This window comes from Salminus brasiliensis, chromosome 18 (genome assembly GCF_030463535.1).
Source record: "Salminus brasiliensis chromosome 18, fSalBra1.hap2, whole genome shotgun sequence".
Lineage (NCBI taxonomy): Eukaryota > Metazoa > Chordata > Actinopteri > Characiformes > Bryconidae > Salminus > Salminus brasiliensis.
The window spans coordinates 24,841,599-24,854,320 of record NC_132895.1 but is presented as its reverse complement, the minus strand read 5'-3'; the positions used below and the strand labels follow the sequence as shown (position 1 = coordinate 24,854,320).

Sequence of the window (12,722 nt, the reverse complement as noted above, 5' to 3'; positions counted from 1 at the left end):
GAGAGCTCAGCAGCGAGGGGCCGTTGGTTCCTTCTCCTCGGATGTGGGACACTCGTGAGGACGGGGAACACCCGAGCGGCGCTACAGGTGAGTACTGCTGGAGACGTGTCGTGAAAAGCTGTCGGTGGGGTTTTGTTTACAGCATCAACAGCGAGAGTTTCGGTCTTCAACGGCTTGTTCTCAGGTGTCTCTCCTGGCCGGGCTGCCCCGGAGCTGCTGGACCGGAACGTACAGTAAAAGTAAAAGTAGAAGTGAAGCCGCTGTGCCTCGCTTTTAAAGGGCTTTTCTAGCTACTTCACATGTGTGTTTCAGTCCTGGACAGACTGTCCCGACTGCTTTAAACCAAGCTTTGCAACCGGTGTCCTAAACTCTTACACAGGTAGCTAGCTAGCTGGTCTCTTTAGGCGCCGAGCAGAGACGACCAGTCTTCACCAAACCTGTTTCCGTTCAGTGTGAACTCCTCAGGGCTGCCTGAGGAGGATATTCTATAGGAAGCTTATGCCAGTTTCTTCTCTGTGGAGGAACAAAGAGCAAGTGAGAAATGTGCTTTTCTAACACCAGCACAGCAAATAAGCAGCTGAAGTCATTTAGATAAGAACTGTGGAGAGTTTGGGTGAACCCTTGGTGCTTATCACTGTTACCTGTTGAAAGTGAGAAAGGTGGGAGTAGGAGCTGCAGTTGTGCTTCGCTGTTTTTCTAAGCTAGTGGTCTCCACAGAGGTCACTGAATTATTCAGTGTGTCCGTTAGGCCTGGTAATGTCTCTATGTTTAATTCAGAGTTGGAAAAATGGCAAAATCGGGGTGCATTGTTTGGAGGAAACTGGACACTGGGGTTTTGTCCTGGTGCTGAAACCCAATCACTTCACCTTTGGTGTGAACACTGCCTCCCGGTGTCCTCGGCGTCCTCACACTTACACACACCTGATTCCAGCTGGCTGCATAAATGCCGTACCAGGGCCGTTGCGTAGGCCAGTGGTTTCCAACCCTGGTCTTGGAGGACCCCCTTCCTGTCATGCACACCACCTCCGATCAGGGCGGGCTTATTAATTAGCTGATCAGCTGAGTCTGGTGTGTTGGGAGCCGGATAAACACTAAAATGTGCAGGGCAGGGGTCAACCAGCACCAGGGTTGGGAACCACTGATGTAGGCTATGCACTTTTTAAACCGGTATAATCAGGCATGGTGAGCTGCTGCTTTGGCCGGTCGGTGTCCGATCAACTCAGGGTATCACCTAAAAACAGGTGGCACCATGTACAGTAAGCAGGACGCCACGTTATCTCTCATTCCAGTGTTCTGACTAGTAGATGGGCAGTGTTTGTTTCTATCTCTGATTTAGCACAGTGGTCAGTGATTGCAAAGGGGCCGTCTCTTGTGATAACCTCTGTTATTGGTCAAGACAAAATAAAACATATATTGCATGACGCTGGACGGCAAATGCACTTTTGCATGTTTGTTCATATCTTCACTTTATAGCCAACATTTTACCTTATTCTTTTTGCACTGGACATTAATCCTGTACACTTTTGATTTACAACCTCTGCTTCAGTATATTGCTGTATATTTCATATTTTAATGTTTTTTCATATATATTTTTAGCTGGTCTTCTATCTTGTTTGATATATGGTTTGGTATATGATTGGGTAGTTGTGTACCGTGTATAACATAACCAAGACCAATAAACTATGATTTGACATGATATATTTAATAGAATTCTAACATCTGAATTAATAATTATATAAAAACCTGAAAATATGAATACAGTAAAACCCTCGTAAGTAAGTGCATTTTAAAATGTTTGTCAGTTATAAGTTTTGGCAAGTAACTTTTGGAACTGCTGCTAATACAACATTATTTGACGGCTCAACTCGCTTGGAGGAGAGCACTAACTGTCCAGGGTGGATTTTCTCAAAACATGTATAACACTAAGAACTTTGTAACCTTGTACGTAAGAATATTGTTAAAAATACGAGAATTACCCAAAACCATCATAATTAACATTGTTCTTAAACATGTTTGTAAACTTAAGAATATTCTGACCCATTCATAACACACTAAGTATTACTTAAAATCAGATTACTAACTTGAATTCTGTAGTTATTGTGTTCCTACTAGGACTGCACAAAAACAAGTACAAGTACACAGTGGAATGAAATTGCATTTTCCCCAGAACAAAGGTGCAATGTGGAACAAAACGAGAACAAAGCAATACAGCTCATGACAGACTGCAAAAGTAGATGTAGGTAACAACGTTAAATTAAAAAGACAATGCAATAAATACAATAAATATGACTTAATACTGAGTAGAGGTAGTGAGTATAAGGTGCATAGATATTTAACCACAGACAGAATGCACATGCACGTGGGTAAGGGGTTTAGTTCAGTCTCTGAGTTTAAAAGGTAAAGGTGCACGCATTTGTCACTGTACAGTGTACAGTGAAATGTGTCCTCCGCATTTAACCCATCTGGTAGTGAACACACACTCACACACACACACACGTGTTAGGGGCAGTGAGCACACACACACACCCAGAGCGGTGGGCAGCCAACTCCAGCGCCCGGGGAGCAGAGAGGGTAAAGGGCCTTGCTCAAGGGCCCAACAGTGGTTCAGTTGCAATGTAAAATTAAATCAAACATGTCATTTTGCTGCTTGATACAAAAGAAAAAAATCCACACTGTTCTCATTTATTTAACTCCAGTGCTCGATATCCTAAGTTCATCATTAATATCCCAGTGTGTTTGGTCATGAATTTATCGCAGAAAAAAGTAATGCTATGTCATGCAGCCCTACTTCCTAGTATTACATAAGACATTGTGTAGTGGTTAGCGTTACAGCCTCCAACTGTGAAGGTCCTCAGTTCATTCTGAGCATCATTCTGGTTCTTCATTCTGAGCATGAATGTGTGTGTATGTATGTGTGTGTGTATATATATATATATATATATATATATATATATTTATTTCATTCTATTACAGGGTTTAAATTATTTCATTCACATGAAATGAATCATTGAACTTAAAGTACAGGAGATTATTTGCTGATTTAAATAAAATAAATAAATAAATAAAATTATTTAAATGAAATGTTTTACCAGTGTAGTAGCAGTAGTAGTACTGTGTTGATAAATGTATTCTTTACAATTAACTGGCTACAAATTGGCCCGCAAGACCTGTCAACACTTGATTAACAAATTGACTGACTAACTCATTTACACAAGTAAGTAACCTAGAGTAAGACTAGCAATGGTGCCGGTTTGTCGTACTACTGGGTAATTGTGTGGGCTTGATATGCGATAAGTAGGAATTACATTTTTTATGTAAAATATCTAGTTGTATCTGGTTGTGGTATCACCAAATGACATGGCAAACGCTTATCTGTATGGCTGTCCTGATCCAGTGCCCCCTGATCTGAGTGCCTTAATGGTAAGTATTTGCTAGTTCCATTCCAATGTGATCTGTGGGATTCTGTAAAAAATACAGCTGCTTAATTTAGGTCATGTGTAAATAACGCTGAAGTAAAAGCACTGTGTTTTAGTAAACAGGTTATGTAATGTGACTGGAATGGGTTATTTTGTTTGGTAACAAACTTTTTTAATGGCCATTTTATAGTGTGTTCAATATCTTATAATCCAATCCAACTGACCTCCAATACACAATCCACTGAAATAGTCCTGGTTCATCCCTGCCTAATCCCTACTTAGATGGTTGTGCCCAGTGTTTTTTTTTTATGATCAGCGATGAGTTATTTATTGTATTGTGCAGATTTTTAATGACATGGTTGTAGAAGGTGTATAAAATTTCACTGTTGCATTTTTATACTCCATGTGAACTGGTCATGCCAACGTCTGATCCTTTTAATGAGGTCAGGGTCAGTGCGGATCATAAAAACATGAGGCGTATAAAAGACAAGTGAAGTAAGTCTGCGCAATTTCATGTAATGTTGTTATGTAGGCCTCGTTTTCTGACTTTCTGTTGTTGTACAGTGTATTTGACACGTATCTATACTACATACTCATATTCAAAAACTAGTCAGTATTAGTAATTAATTAATTACTCAATTAATTAATCAATTAGGACACACCCCAGGTATTTTATAAAGCTTTGACATTGACCTTACCTGACCTTACCTGACCTTACCTAATGATGATGGTGATCAAACCATAGCCATTACAAGCTAATTAAGGTTTGGGACCTTGGTAAAGGTTTTCTGATTTTGAGTGTTGAAGTGTGTTTTATCTTTGACTTCTTTAACACCTTCATGCTTTATATGCCTTATTTCTTCTACTCACTTAACTATTCACAGTACCAGAACTTTTGACCAGGGGTGCACAAACTTTTGCATGCCTGTGTGTTTGTGTGTGCGTGCATGCAAAAACCTTTTCTGAATGAACTTTGAGGTTTTTAGTGAACGTAAATGATTAAGTATGGCATTTTAGAGAATGGTTACATATTGGCTTGAAGCAGTGCTCAATCTGCTGGCTTTTTAATATAACAGTAGTCTGTCTACGATGAGTTCTTGTGTCAGAAATCACTACAACTGTCCCTGTTCTAAGTAGACCTCAGCAAGAGAACTGTGTAGAATTCATATTCTAGTATTTTGAAATAATATATAGTTTTATATTTTCTGTTTTTCGGTATCAGAAGAAAATAATGGCTTCAATCATAATATTCCTGTTAATTTAACATTTTTAAAAATGGACTGCTCCATGTTTACGCTTGTTATCAATCCAGATTGTTAGTGTTGGAATCTCGATTAGCAGATGTAGACATGGAATCAGCTCCGGCTTGTCTTTGTGTTCTAATTACGGTCTATCAAGTGCATGTATTAGCAAGTGATTAGTCATGCTTTAAATGCATCTTTTTTTCCCCCTTCACACTTTTCGTCTGACCTATTGTTGACAGTAAACCATGCGTGTGCCAATTTTGGAAACAGGAAATGTTGACCTCGTTGAGTAATATGTTTTGAGTGTCCAACTGGTAAGGAATAGTCATTGTCAGCGTTTTGTGAGTCTTGTATGAGGATAAACAGTGACCGAAAACAAGCTCTATAACGTTCAGTGCGAGCTTCAGTTTCACAGCGCTGGACGGATGTAGCAGTTTGTGTTTCAGCTGTGTTTCATTTACAGTGGAAAAAAATGATTTACTTGAGGAAATCTGGAGAATGAATAGTTTACATCAACAGGTCCTTGAGAACCCGTTGCTCTGAGTGGCTTGACCTGCTCTGGAATGTCATGGTGCATGATATGAGAGCCGTGATTGGACAGGGCTCTCAGTGGGTGCTGTTGATTGGCTGTGGTGAGGTCTGATCGCTGCTGGGGACTTCGGCAGATTGTTTCAGTCAAAAACAATCAAGCATGACAAAGAACCACTAAAGCACTGAGCTGGAATTTCAGCTTGTTTGCACATGCTTAAGATCCCAGTATATCAGTCTTTTTACCTCGCAAAAGAAGTAAAACACTGTATAATAGTAGTAAATAGAGCCTGAATAGAAGGTGATATGTCACACACCATAACTTTAAAAGGCTTTTTGGTGTCAAAGCCTGATTGTGTGCTTTTGTTATTCAAACACACAACATTGCATATCAAATTAACATGGTTAACATCACCCCAGATGCAGTAGATCAAGCAAAGACTCAAGAATCAGTCAAAATGCTACATAAACCCTTATTCATGTTTTATTAATTTAGCAAAATCAGTGGATAGATAAAGTAGAACTCTGTTCAGCTCTATTTGCTTTACATTTGTGTTTATGGACTAAAGTAAGCCAGACAGTGTTGTTAACCACATTGTTTTGTTCTGTGATTAGCAAACTGAGATCTGGAGATGTTTGGGCAGACATGGGGTTGATGACAGTCTATGTCCAGTGATTGTTAGCTTGCATTAACATAGCATCTCCCACTACTTAATGAGAAAACCTCAGATGTGAATCATGTCTTGGCCATAAGTCATAAATCACAATAAATTATGGCATTAAGAAGTTTTACTTTGGTTGGGTTTAACATGCCCTTTAACAACTTTATGATTTGGTCTCAGAATGAAATGAGCTGTTTTTTCTTTTATGACGGGCTCATGAATAATTTGAGAATCTCTGCTCTAATTAGCTAATATACAGCAAGGCACAAAACACAACAAGATTTTTTAATTAGTGCTAATATCGCTAATATTCTGTCTGGCAGTGTGCAGTTAGGGTTAGCTTTTAGTCTAGCACAGATACACACTCGCTTCCTTGATTTTCCTAGCCTCAGGCCTTCGGAAAAGCACCAATGAGGTAAAGCCTTCTTGCGATATCTAGCAGAGTCAGACAATGATGTGCTGTTTTACAAAAGATTGTCTCAGAAAACTAAAAACAAGTTAGAAACCAACCATTTTCTCCTGAAGTGACCACTGCATTTTACCACCTTGCCAACTTTCACTATGACTAGCAGGGTTTTCACTAGTGGTCTTGGTGTATATGAACTTTTAGGTTTAGGGTCAGAGTGTCTCTTCACACAGTGCTCTAGGTCACAGGAGTGTCAATATAGCTGAGATTATTCTGTTAATTTAAAATGTGTGTATTATCTAATATGCATGTGCCTTTAAAGGGGAATTTTAAGAAGATATGCAAAAATCAAGAAAGTGCCCTTAGACTTCAGAGGGTTAAACACAGTTTTTAGTTCTAAAGCCCTATTTGAACGAGAATAGTTTTACCAGGTGTATTTATGTAATTTTGCTACAGAACTGATTCACACAGTATAAATGACTGAGATTGGAGTGGCTACATGTTCATAACACGCGTGTATGCTTTAGGCTACTTTAACAATGACTTCCCTAAAGCTGGAGTTCTTCAGTTGGTCGTCTGGATTTGACTGAGGTATTTGTGCCATGCACAAAAAGAAGCACCTCCACTTTTATGGCTTGTTAAAAGGTTAAACACGCCTGAATCTTTAGTGACGCAGAAGTGCAATCCATAAAAATGACAGAACTGGACCAAAATCACATAGAAACTCAGGTAAAAATGACTCCCCCACACTTAAATTGTAAAACTAATCCTGGCCGAATAGGGTTTAATTGATTTTTCGCCTAATAACGCTTAAGATGACACAACATTGTGAAAGACATTTTATGTATTTATTAAGAAAGAATATTCATCACCAAAATTCCCCTGTGTAAAGAAGTGATTGTCCCCTTTCTTTCAGTAGCTGATTGCAATATCTACAACCAAACACTTTCTGTAGTTCTTAATTAGTGTCTCTCAATGCTGTTGCAGGAATTGTGGCTCACTGGTCCTTGCAGAACTGCTTTAGCTCAGTGACATTTGTAGGCCTTTGAGCATGAACTGAGCGTTTCAGCCCATAGCATTTCAATAACGTTTAGGCCAGGACTTTGACTAGGACATTCCAGAAGTGTACATTTCTCATTTTCTATGAGAAATGTACTTTCTCAAGTATCTGAATGATACTTGCTTGCCGCAGAACCAATCAGAATCTTCATTTCATGTAGGGGGTTGAAGAACAGGCAGTGAAACCCCGTGACAGAATGAATTAAAATCTTCAATCCTCAGGTGGGGGCAGGACTTCAGGTTTGGGCTCAGGGAGACTGCTGCACATCGCTGATCTGATGAATGAAACTTCTGTGATGAACAAGCTAATATTTATGAACGTGTTCAATTCACTAAATGTCTGTTGGTGAATTTATTAATGCTGCTTAGCTAGAATAAAAAGAAGTTATGTATCTATACAGGGTCAGAACAAAGACAGATACTGTTTGGGACACTTACTGTAGATCTGACCGTTTTAGTTTTAGTCAGTCAGCCGGTGGCTCGGTTGTGGTTTATCAATTAGAGAAAGTCATCATTTGTCAGTCAGTCAGAGAAGGAATAAAACAGGCGATCAAAGCAGGAGTGAAAGGACAGAAGGAACAGGGAGAAGGAGCGGGCCTTTTGTAAAGGCTGTGAAAATGACTTGGCAAACAGAGATATGTATTCAGGGCAAACCAGAGAGCTTTTCATTGTGATTAATTTGACAACTTTTCAAAGGGTTGGACTGTTTAGTCAAAAAGATTTCTGTTTTTCATGCAGACTGTTCAGACTGTAATACTGCTATATATCTAACTACTGCGTTCAGTCCTAGTGTAGGAGCAACACTGCCCGCGTCTTGTAACGCATCGTACAGTCAGTGCGTGCAGATTAGCATGGCGAACCGTGCCAGACGCTAAGGTTTCAACCTTATTGCCCCTGATGAGAAGGTGTGCGTGATGAGCCGTCACCGCACCTTAAGATATCTACAGCTCCAGTGATAGCGTTGTCACATTAGCACATAAAAGAGGTATTTACATTACACTGTCATGTGGAAGCCTCAGAGTTTATCACGTAATTATAGTGTATTTGCACTGCAGACAGTAGAGTGTTGCAGAATTGCAGAACAAGGCCACTATTGCTCCCTTAACCTGACATCCGCTGTGTTTAGCAGTGGTTCTATCATTTTAGTCCCTGTTCTCTTTTCTCATTTTTCTCTTGTGGTTCTCCCTCTCTCTTACTTGCTCTCACCCTCTCGCTCTCTCTCATGCTTTCTTGCTCTCTCTCATGCTTTCTCGCTTTCTCTCGCGCACACTCTCTCACTCTGCACTGGTGCCAGGTAGCAAAGTTCAGCAAGCGTGGTACTATTGCAGAGCAACAGGCTGAAGTTTAATCTCTCTCTCTCTCTCTCTCTCTCTCTCTCTCTCTCTCTCTCTCTCTCTCTCTCTCTCTCTCTCTCTCTCTCTCTCTCTCTCTCTCTCTCTCTCTCTCTTCTCTCTCTCTCTCTCTCTCTCTCTCTCTCTCTCTCTCTCTCTCTCTCTCTCTCTCTCTCTCTCTCTGTCTTGATCTCTGGATCTCTCGAATACCTGTTCTAATGGGTGGTCTTTTTCATCAGCTGGAATTAAGAAAAGTATTGTAGCGAACATAATGAGCGCTCAGGAGATCTTGCCACACGTTCCATCGCATTGCCACCATTAAGAGCTTAATAGCAGCCATTATCTTGCAGTGCAGTGTTCAGACTTGACCATAAAAGTCTTTGTATCAAACTTCAGAGCCTGAGAAACAGAGCTGGAAAGCTCATCTTCTTTGCTGTAGTCATTATTGCTGGGGTTAGGTTTCTAATTCTAGCTGGGCTTTGTGCAACGCTTCAGGCAACATGGAGGGATGGAGTGATGTTCTGCAACTCTCCGAATGAACCCGAGCAGATTGAAAACACACTCCAGAGAGTTAGCATGAGCAAATGAAAGTTTAAGCCTTTATAGCATGTTAATAAGAAAGCTCTACTCGCCTGTTTACATTGGGGAGGGGATTTATTTTACAGGAGAATGTTGTACATAGGGGTAGTTGTGTAATGTCTTCATAGCTGGTGAAACTGTGTCTTTTTTGCAAGTCAAATCTGTAATGCAACCATGCAAATGCACCTTCTCTTTCTCAGGTCATGTTTGGAACAAAGTGTTCCTCTCCACTTGTTTGCTACCTAACAGAAGTTATGTCCATGCATCTTTGCCGCGTTTGGTTTCACTTCACTTCACTGTAGACCTAGTAATATAAAAAAGCAACCTTGGCACCTTGGCACCTTGGATGGCTGCCTGCACTTGTTCAGCACGACTGGAAGTGTAGTGTACCTTCTCATGGTCATTCGATTGCCCATTGAGGAATGTCAACTTTCAGCAGTCGACTTTGTGCTCCTCATAGCGCAAAGATGAGGTCATGTCTTCACCTAGCATTCTTATGGAGGCCAGGAGCGCAGTTTAGAGCAGGAGGGTCTTCGTTACCAAATTTTTTCACCCCATGCGCTGAGGTCTTCTTATTCCCATAAGACCGACTGCTGTCTGTTACTGTGCGTGCACGTTGACAGAGCTGGCGAATAGAGTAAATAATGCATAAGTGAGTGTTCTCTGCCTCCACTTAATTATTAACAGAGTCTTCGAGCCAACCGAAAAGGAAAATAACTAAGTTCCAGAGCTAAATGGCTGGGTTGTCTGTGGGTCTGTACACTCTGGAGTCATGTAAATGAGGACCGTATGAAACAAGGGTGAGCCTTGTGTTTGATTTGCTTGCTCATTAGCTTGCTAGCTTGTTGTATTTGTATGATTTTCAGTTTGTGAGCATATGCAAATCATTTTAAGTGTTTCATGTCTGATGAAATCCCATGTACAGTACCATGGTTCGCCATGTTCTGAAGAGAGCAACTTGGTAACTGGCAGGTAAGTGTCACTTGATCACATGTCAACATTTGACCTGTGTCGTTAATGTAATTTGAGATTTTGGAGAGTCTATCTGCCCAGGTAGGATTGCCTGTCATTTTTAGCATGTTTTCTAACAAAACTGCAGAAGCAGCGAAATGGGTCTGGCAGGCTTCGAAGATTCTTTCCCAGCTTCCAATGGCTGAACGTTCTTAATGATTCCAAGAATTTCCTGCACGTCTGAAGTTTGCCAGCATTGTAATCACTGTTGTCAGGAAGTAACCAGTGATATTTCTCTCTGTAAGGATTAGAAATTATGTAAGGATGAAAATTAAACTTTGGTTAAACTGTGGTTTTCGATTAAACCTTCAGTGTAATATTAGTCTCATAATGGTGTTGCTAGTGTTGCCCTGTGGTCAGAACATCTTTTTGCCTTCTGGCAATTAAGAAGAATGTCTGGCCCTAAAACTAATATTTGCCCACCCAACTCGCAGTACAGATTGTTACTCATAGAGACTAATGACATAATACAGTATGTGCTGGTCATATTTGTTTTACCTGTGTCAGCTTATCTTGCACATTCCTTTCCTTGTGTAATTACCAGACCTCCAGAGTACCGATAAGGCTTTGGTGGGGCTGCCTCGCTGGCATTTAGGGGATTGGGGGAAAAAATCCAGCCAGTCCAAATCAGGTGTCTGTCATGGGAATACATTTTTTGTGCATTAACAAAAGGAACCCTTTTTTTATTTTAGGCATATTTCTTATTCAAATATATTGGGTTATCTTACTAAGTTATCCTGCCATGACTCTAAGCATCTTAAAGCAAAGATAAAATGACAAAAACACTTAAATATTTAACAAATAAGTATCAGTCAGTCTACTCTTTAGAAAAGTGCTGAAGTGCTGAAGTGCCAAAGTCTCACTTGTCTTTAGCTTCAGCACTTTTTTGTTCCAGGAGTGACCTATAATTGTGAGTAGTAAGGAAATGCAAATGTGATGCATAATGAAATGTTTGTTGTCCCATCTACCAAATGTCTGTTTTTGAAGTGATTCCATTAGAAAATACCCCCCTCTGCACTTTCCTTGCCTCTCAAAAGCACAGTTGGGTGTAATGGATAATAAAAATACCCTGTTCCTATCCATATCCCTGTCACAGTTTTGAATACGCACAAACAAAGAAGCTTTGTTTGTGTGCTCGTTGGTTTCCGAAGCCGCCAGGCTCCTATCTCACCAAGTTTCTCAGCCTTTGGTCCGTTTTGTGCTGTTACTGTCTTCTACTGCTGCTGTGAACGCAGAGGTTGCAATTAAGAACAACAGCTCCCTGTCAAGGAAATGGGTCATTTCCTCAGCATTTGTTCTTCGTATCCTCTTGCTTTACCTTGCCTTTAATACAATGGTTGTGTTACTATATAAGAGTCAGCATTAAGAAGAAGAAGAAGAAGAAATGTTTTCTGTTGCCTTTTCACAGCTGGGCAGAACTAATCCAGACATTGTCATAGGTTTGCAACAGTACGACAGTTTCACATTATGATAACTGTCATAAAATATCACTGGATGCTGTATTTCACAGGTCTTCTGGTTAACACTTTATGTAGCAGCTAAAAGTTTTTCAGTTTTTGTTTGGAGGAGTTTCGTCTGTGAAGGCCATTGTAAAACCTTTTTGTGGTGTGTTTTAATAGGCATGCACTGATACTGATAAATAAACTAATACAGATACTGTTCTAATAAAGTTGAATTAATAAACCATATGCCTCACCATGTGGGAGACACTTAAGGCATCTGGATTGACAAACATTACTTTGCCAACTTTTTAAAGCAAAATATAACACATTTCCCTACCAGTAAAATGCCACCACCTGCAAACCCAAAGCATGATGCAGGATTGGTGTTCTTGTTACAAAATTCTTTGAAATTTTTATCACTTGGCCTTTCCGAATGATGTGATAGTAAAAAAAAAAAAAAAATGCTAAATTAAAAGCTAATTAAGGTCTAATGTAGGTGTAACTATTCCTTTTTGGAGATCAGTTAATCTTCTATTCTCTTGTCTATTCACAGTAACAGAATTTCTGAATTTCTGTTTAGGGGTGCCCAGACTTTTGCATGCCAGTGTACGATGCCTGAATTTGACTTTAGAATGTGACCTTTACCTTGGGTTTGCCTGAGCATCAATAATATCTGTTACTTTTGGACTTTTTTTTTACTTTATCTGACCACAAAGAAGGACTGTATCGCCAAGCTGCTCTCTAATCGGGCCTTTTACTCTCCCTCTCCCCTCCACAATTTCTCACTCACTCACTCACTCACTCCTTCTCTATATATGGGTGTTCTTGGTTGGCCTCGTTACTCCCTGAAGAGGAACAATTTTCAGGATTTGGGCCCTTTTTTGTGCTCTTTGTGTCGAACAGTCTAGTTTTTGGCTCGTGACTCATGACTCTGGCTGCTCTGATTCTCCTGAAGCGTGAACGGGTGTTTGGCTGTGTAAGGACGTGTGTGAGAAGATGTTGTTAGACAAAACATTGTTCACTGACACCTTTTTGAGCTTCTGT

General features: G+C 40.1%; 1 protein-coding gene across 2 annotated transcripts in view; it reads left to right on the top strand.

The window, feature by feature from the left end:
• The window catches only part of shroom1 (shroom family member 1), a 29,707-nt gene continuing 16,985 nt past the window's right edge, over positions 1-12,722 (top strand). The window contains exon 1 of one of the 2 annotated variants that reach the window (XM_072662331.1): positions 1-87. The gene's annotated coding sequence lies outside the window, so the exon portion shown is untranslated. Of the gene's footprint in view, positions 88-9,981; positions 10,026-12,722 lie in introns of those variants that run through there. The other variant, XM_072662332.1, reaches the window with a different exon arrangement.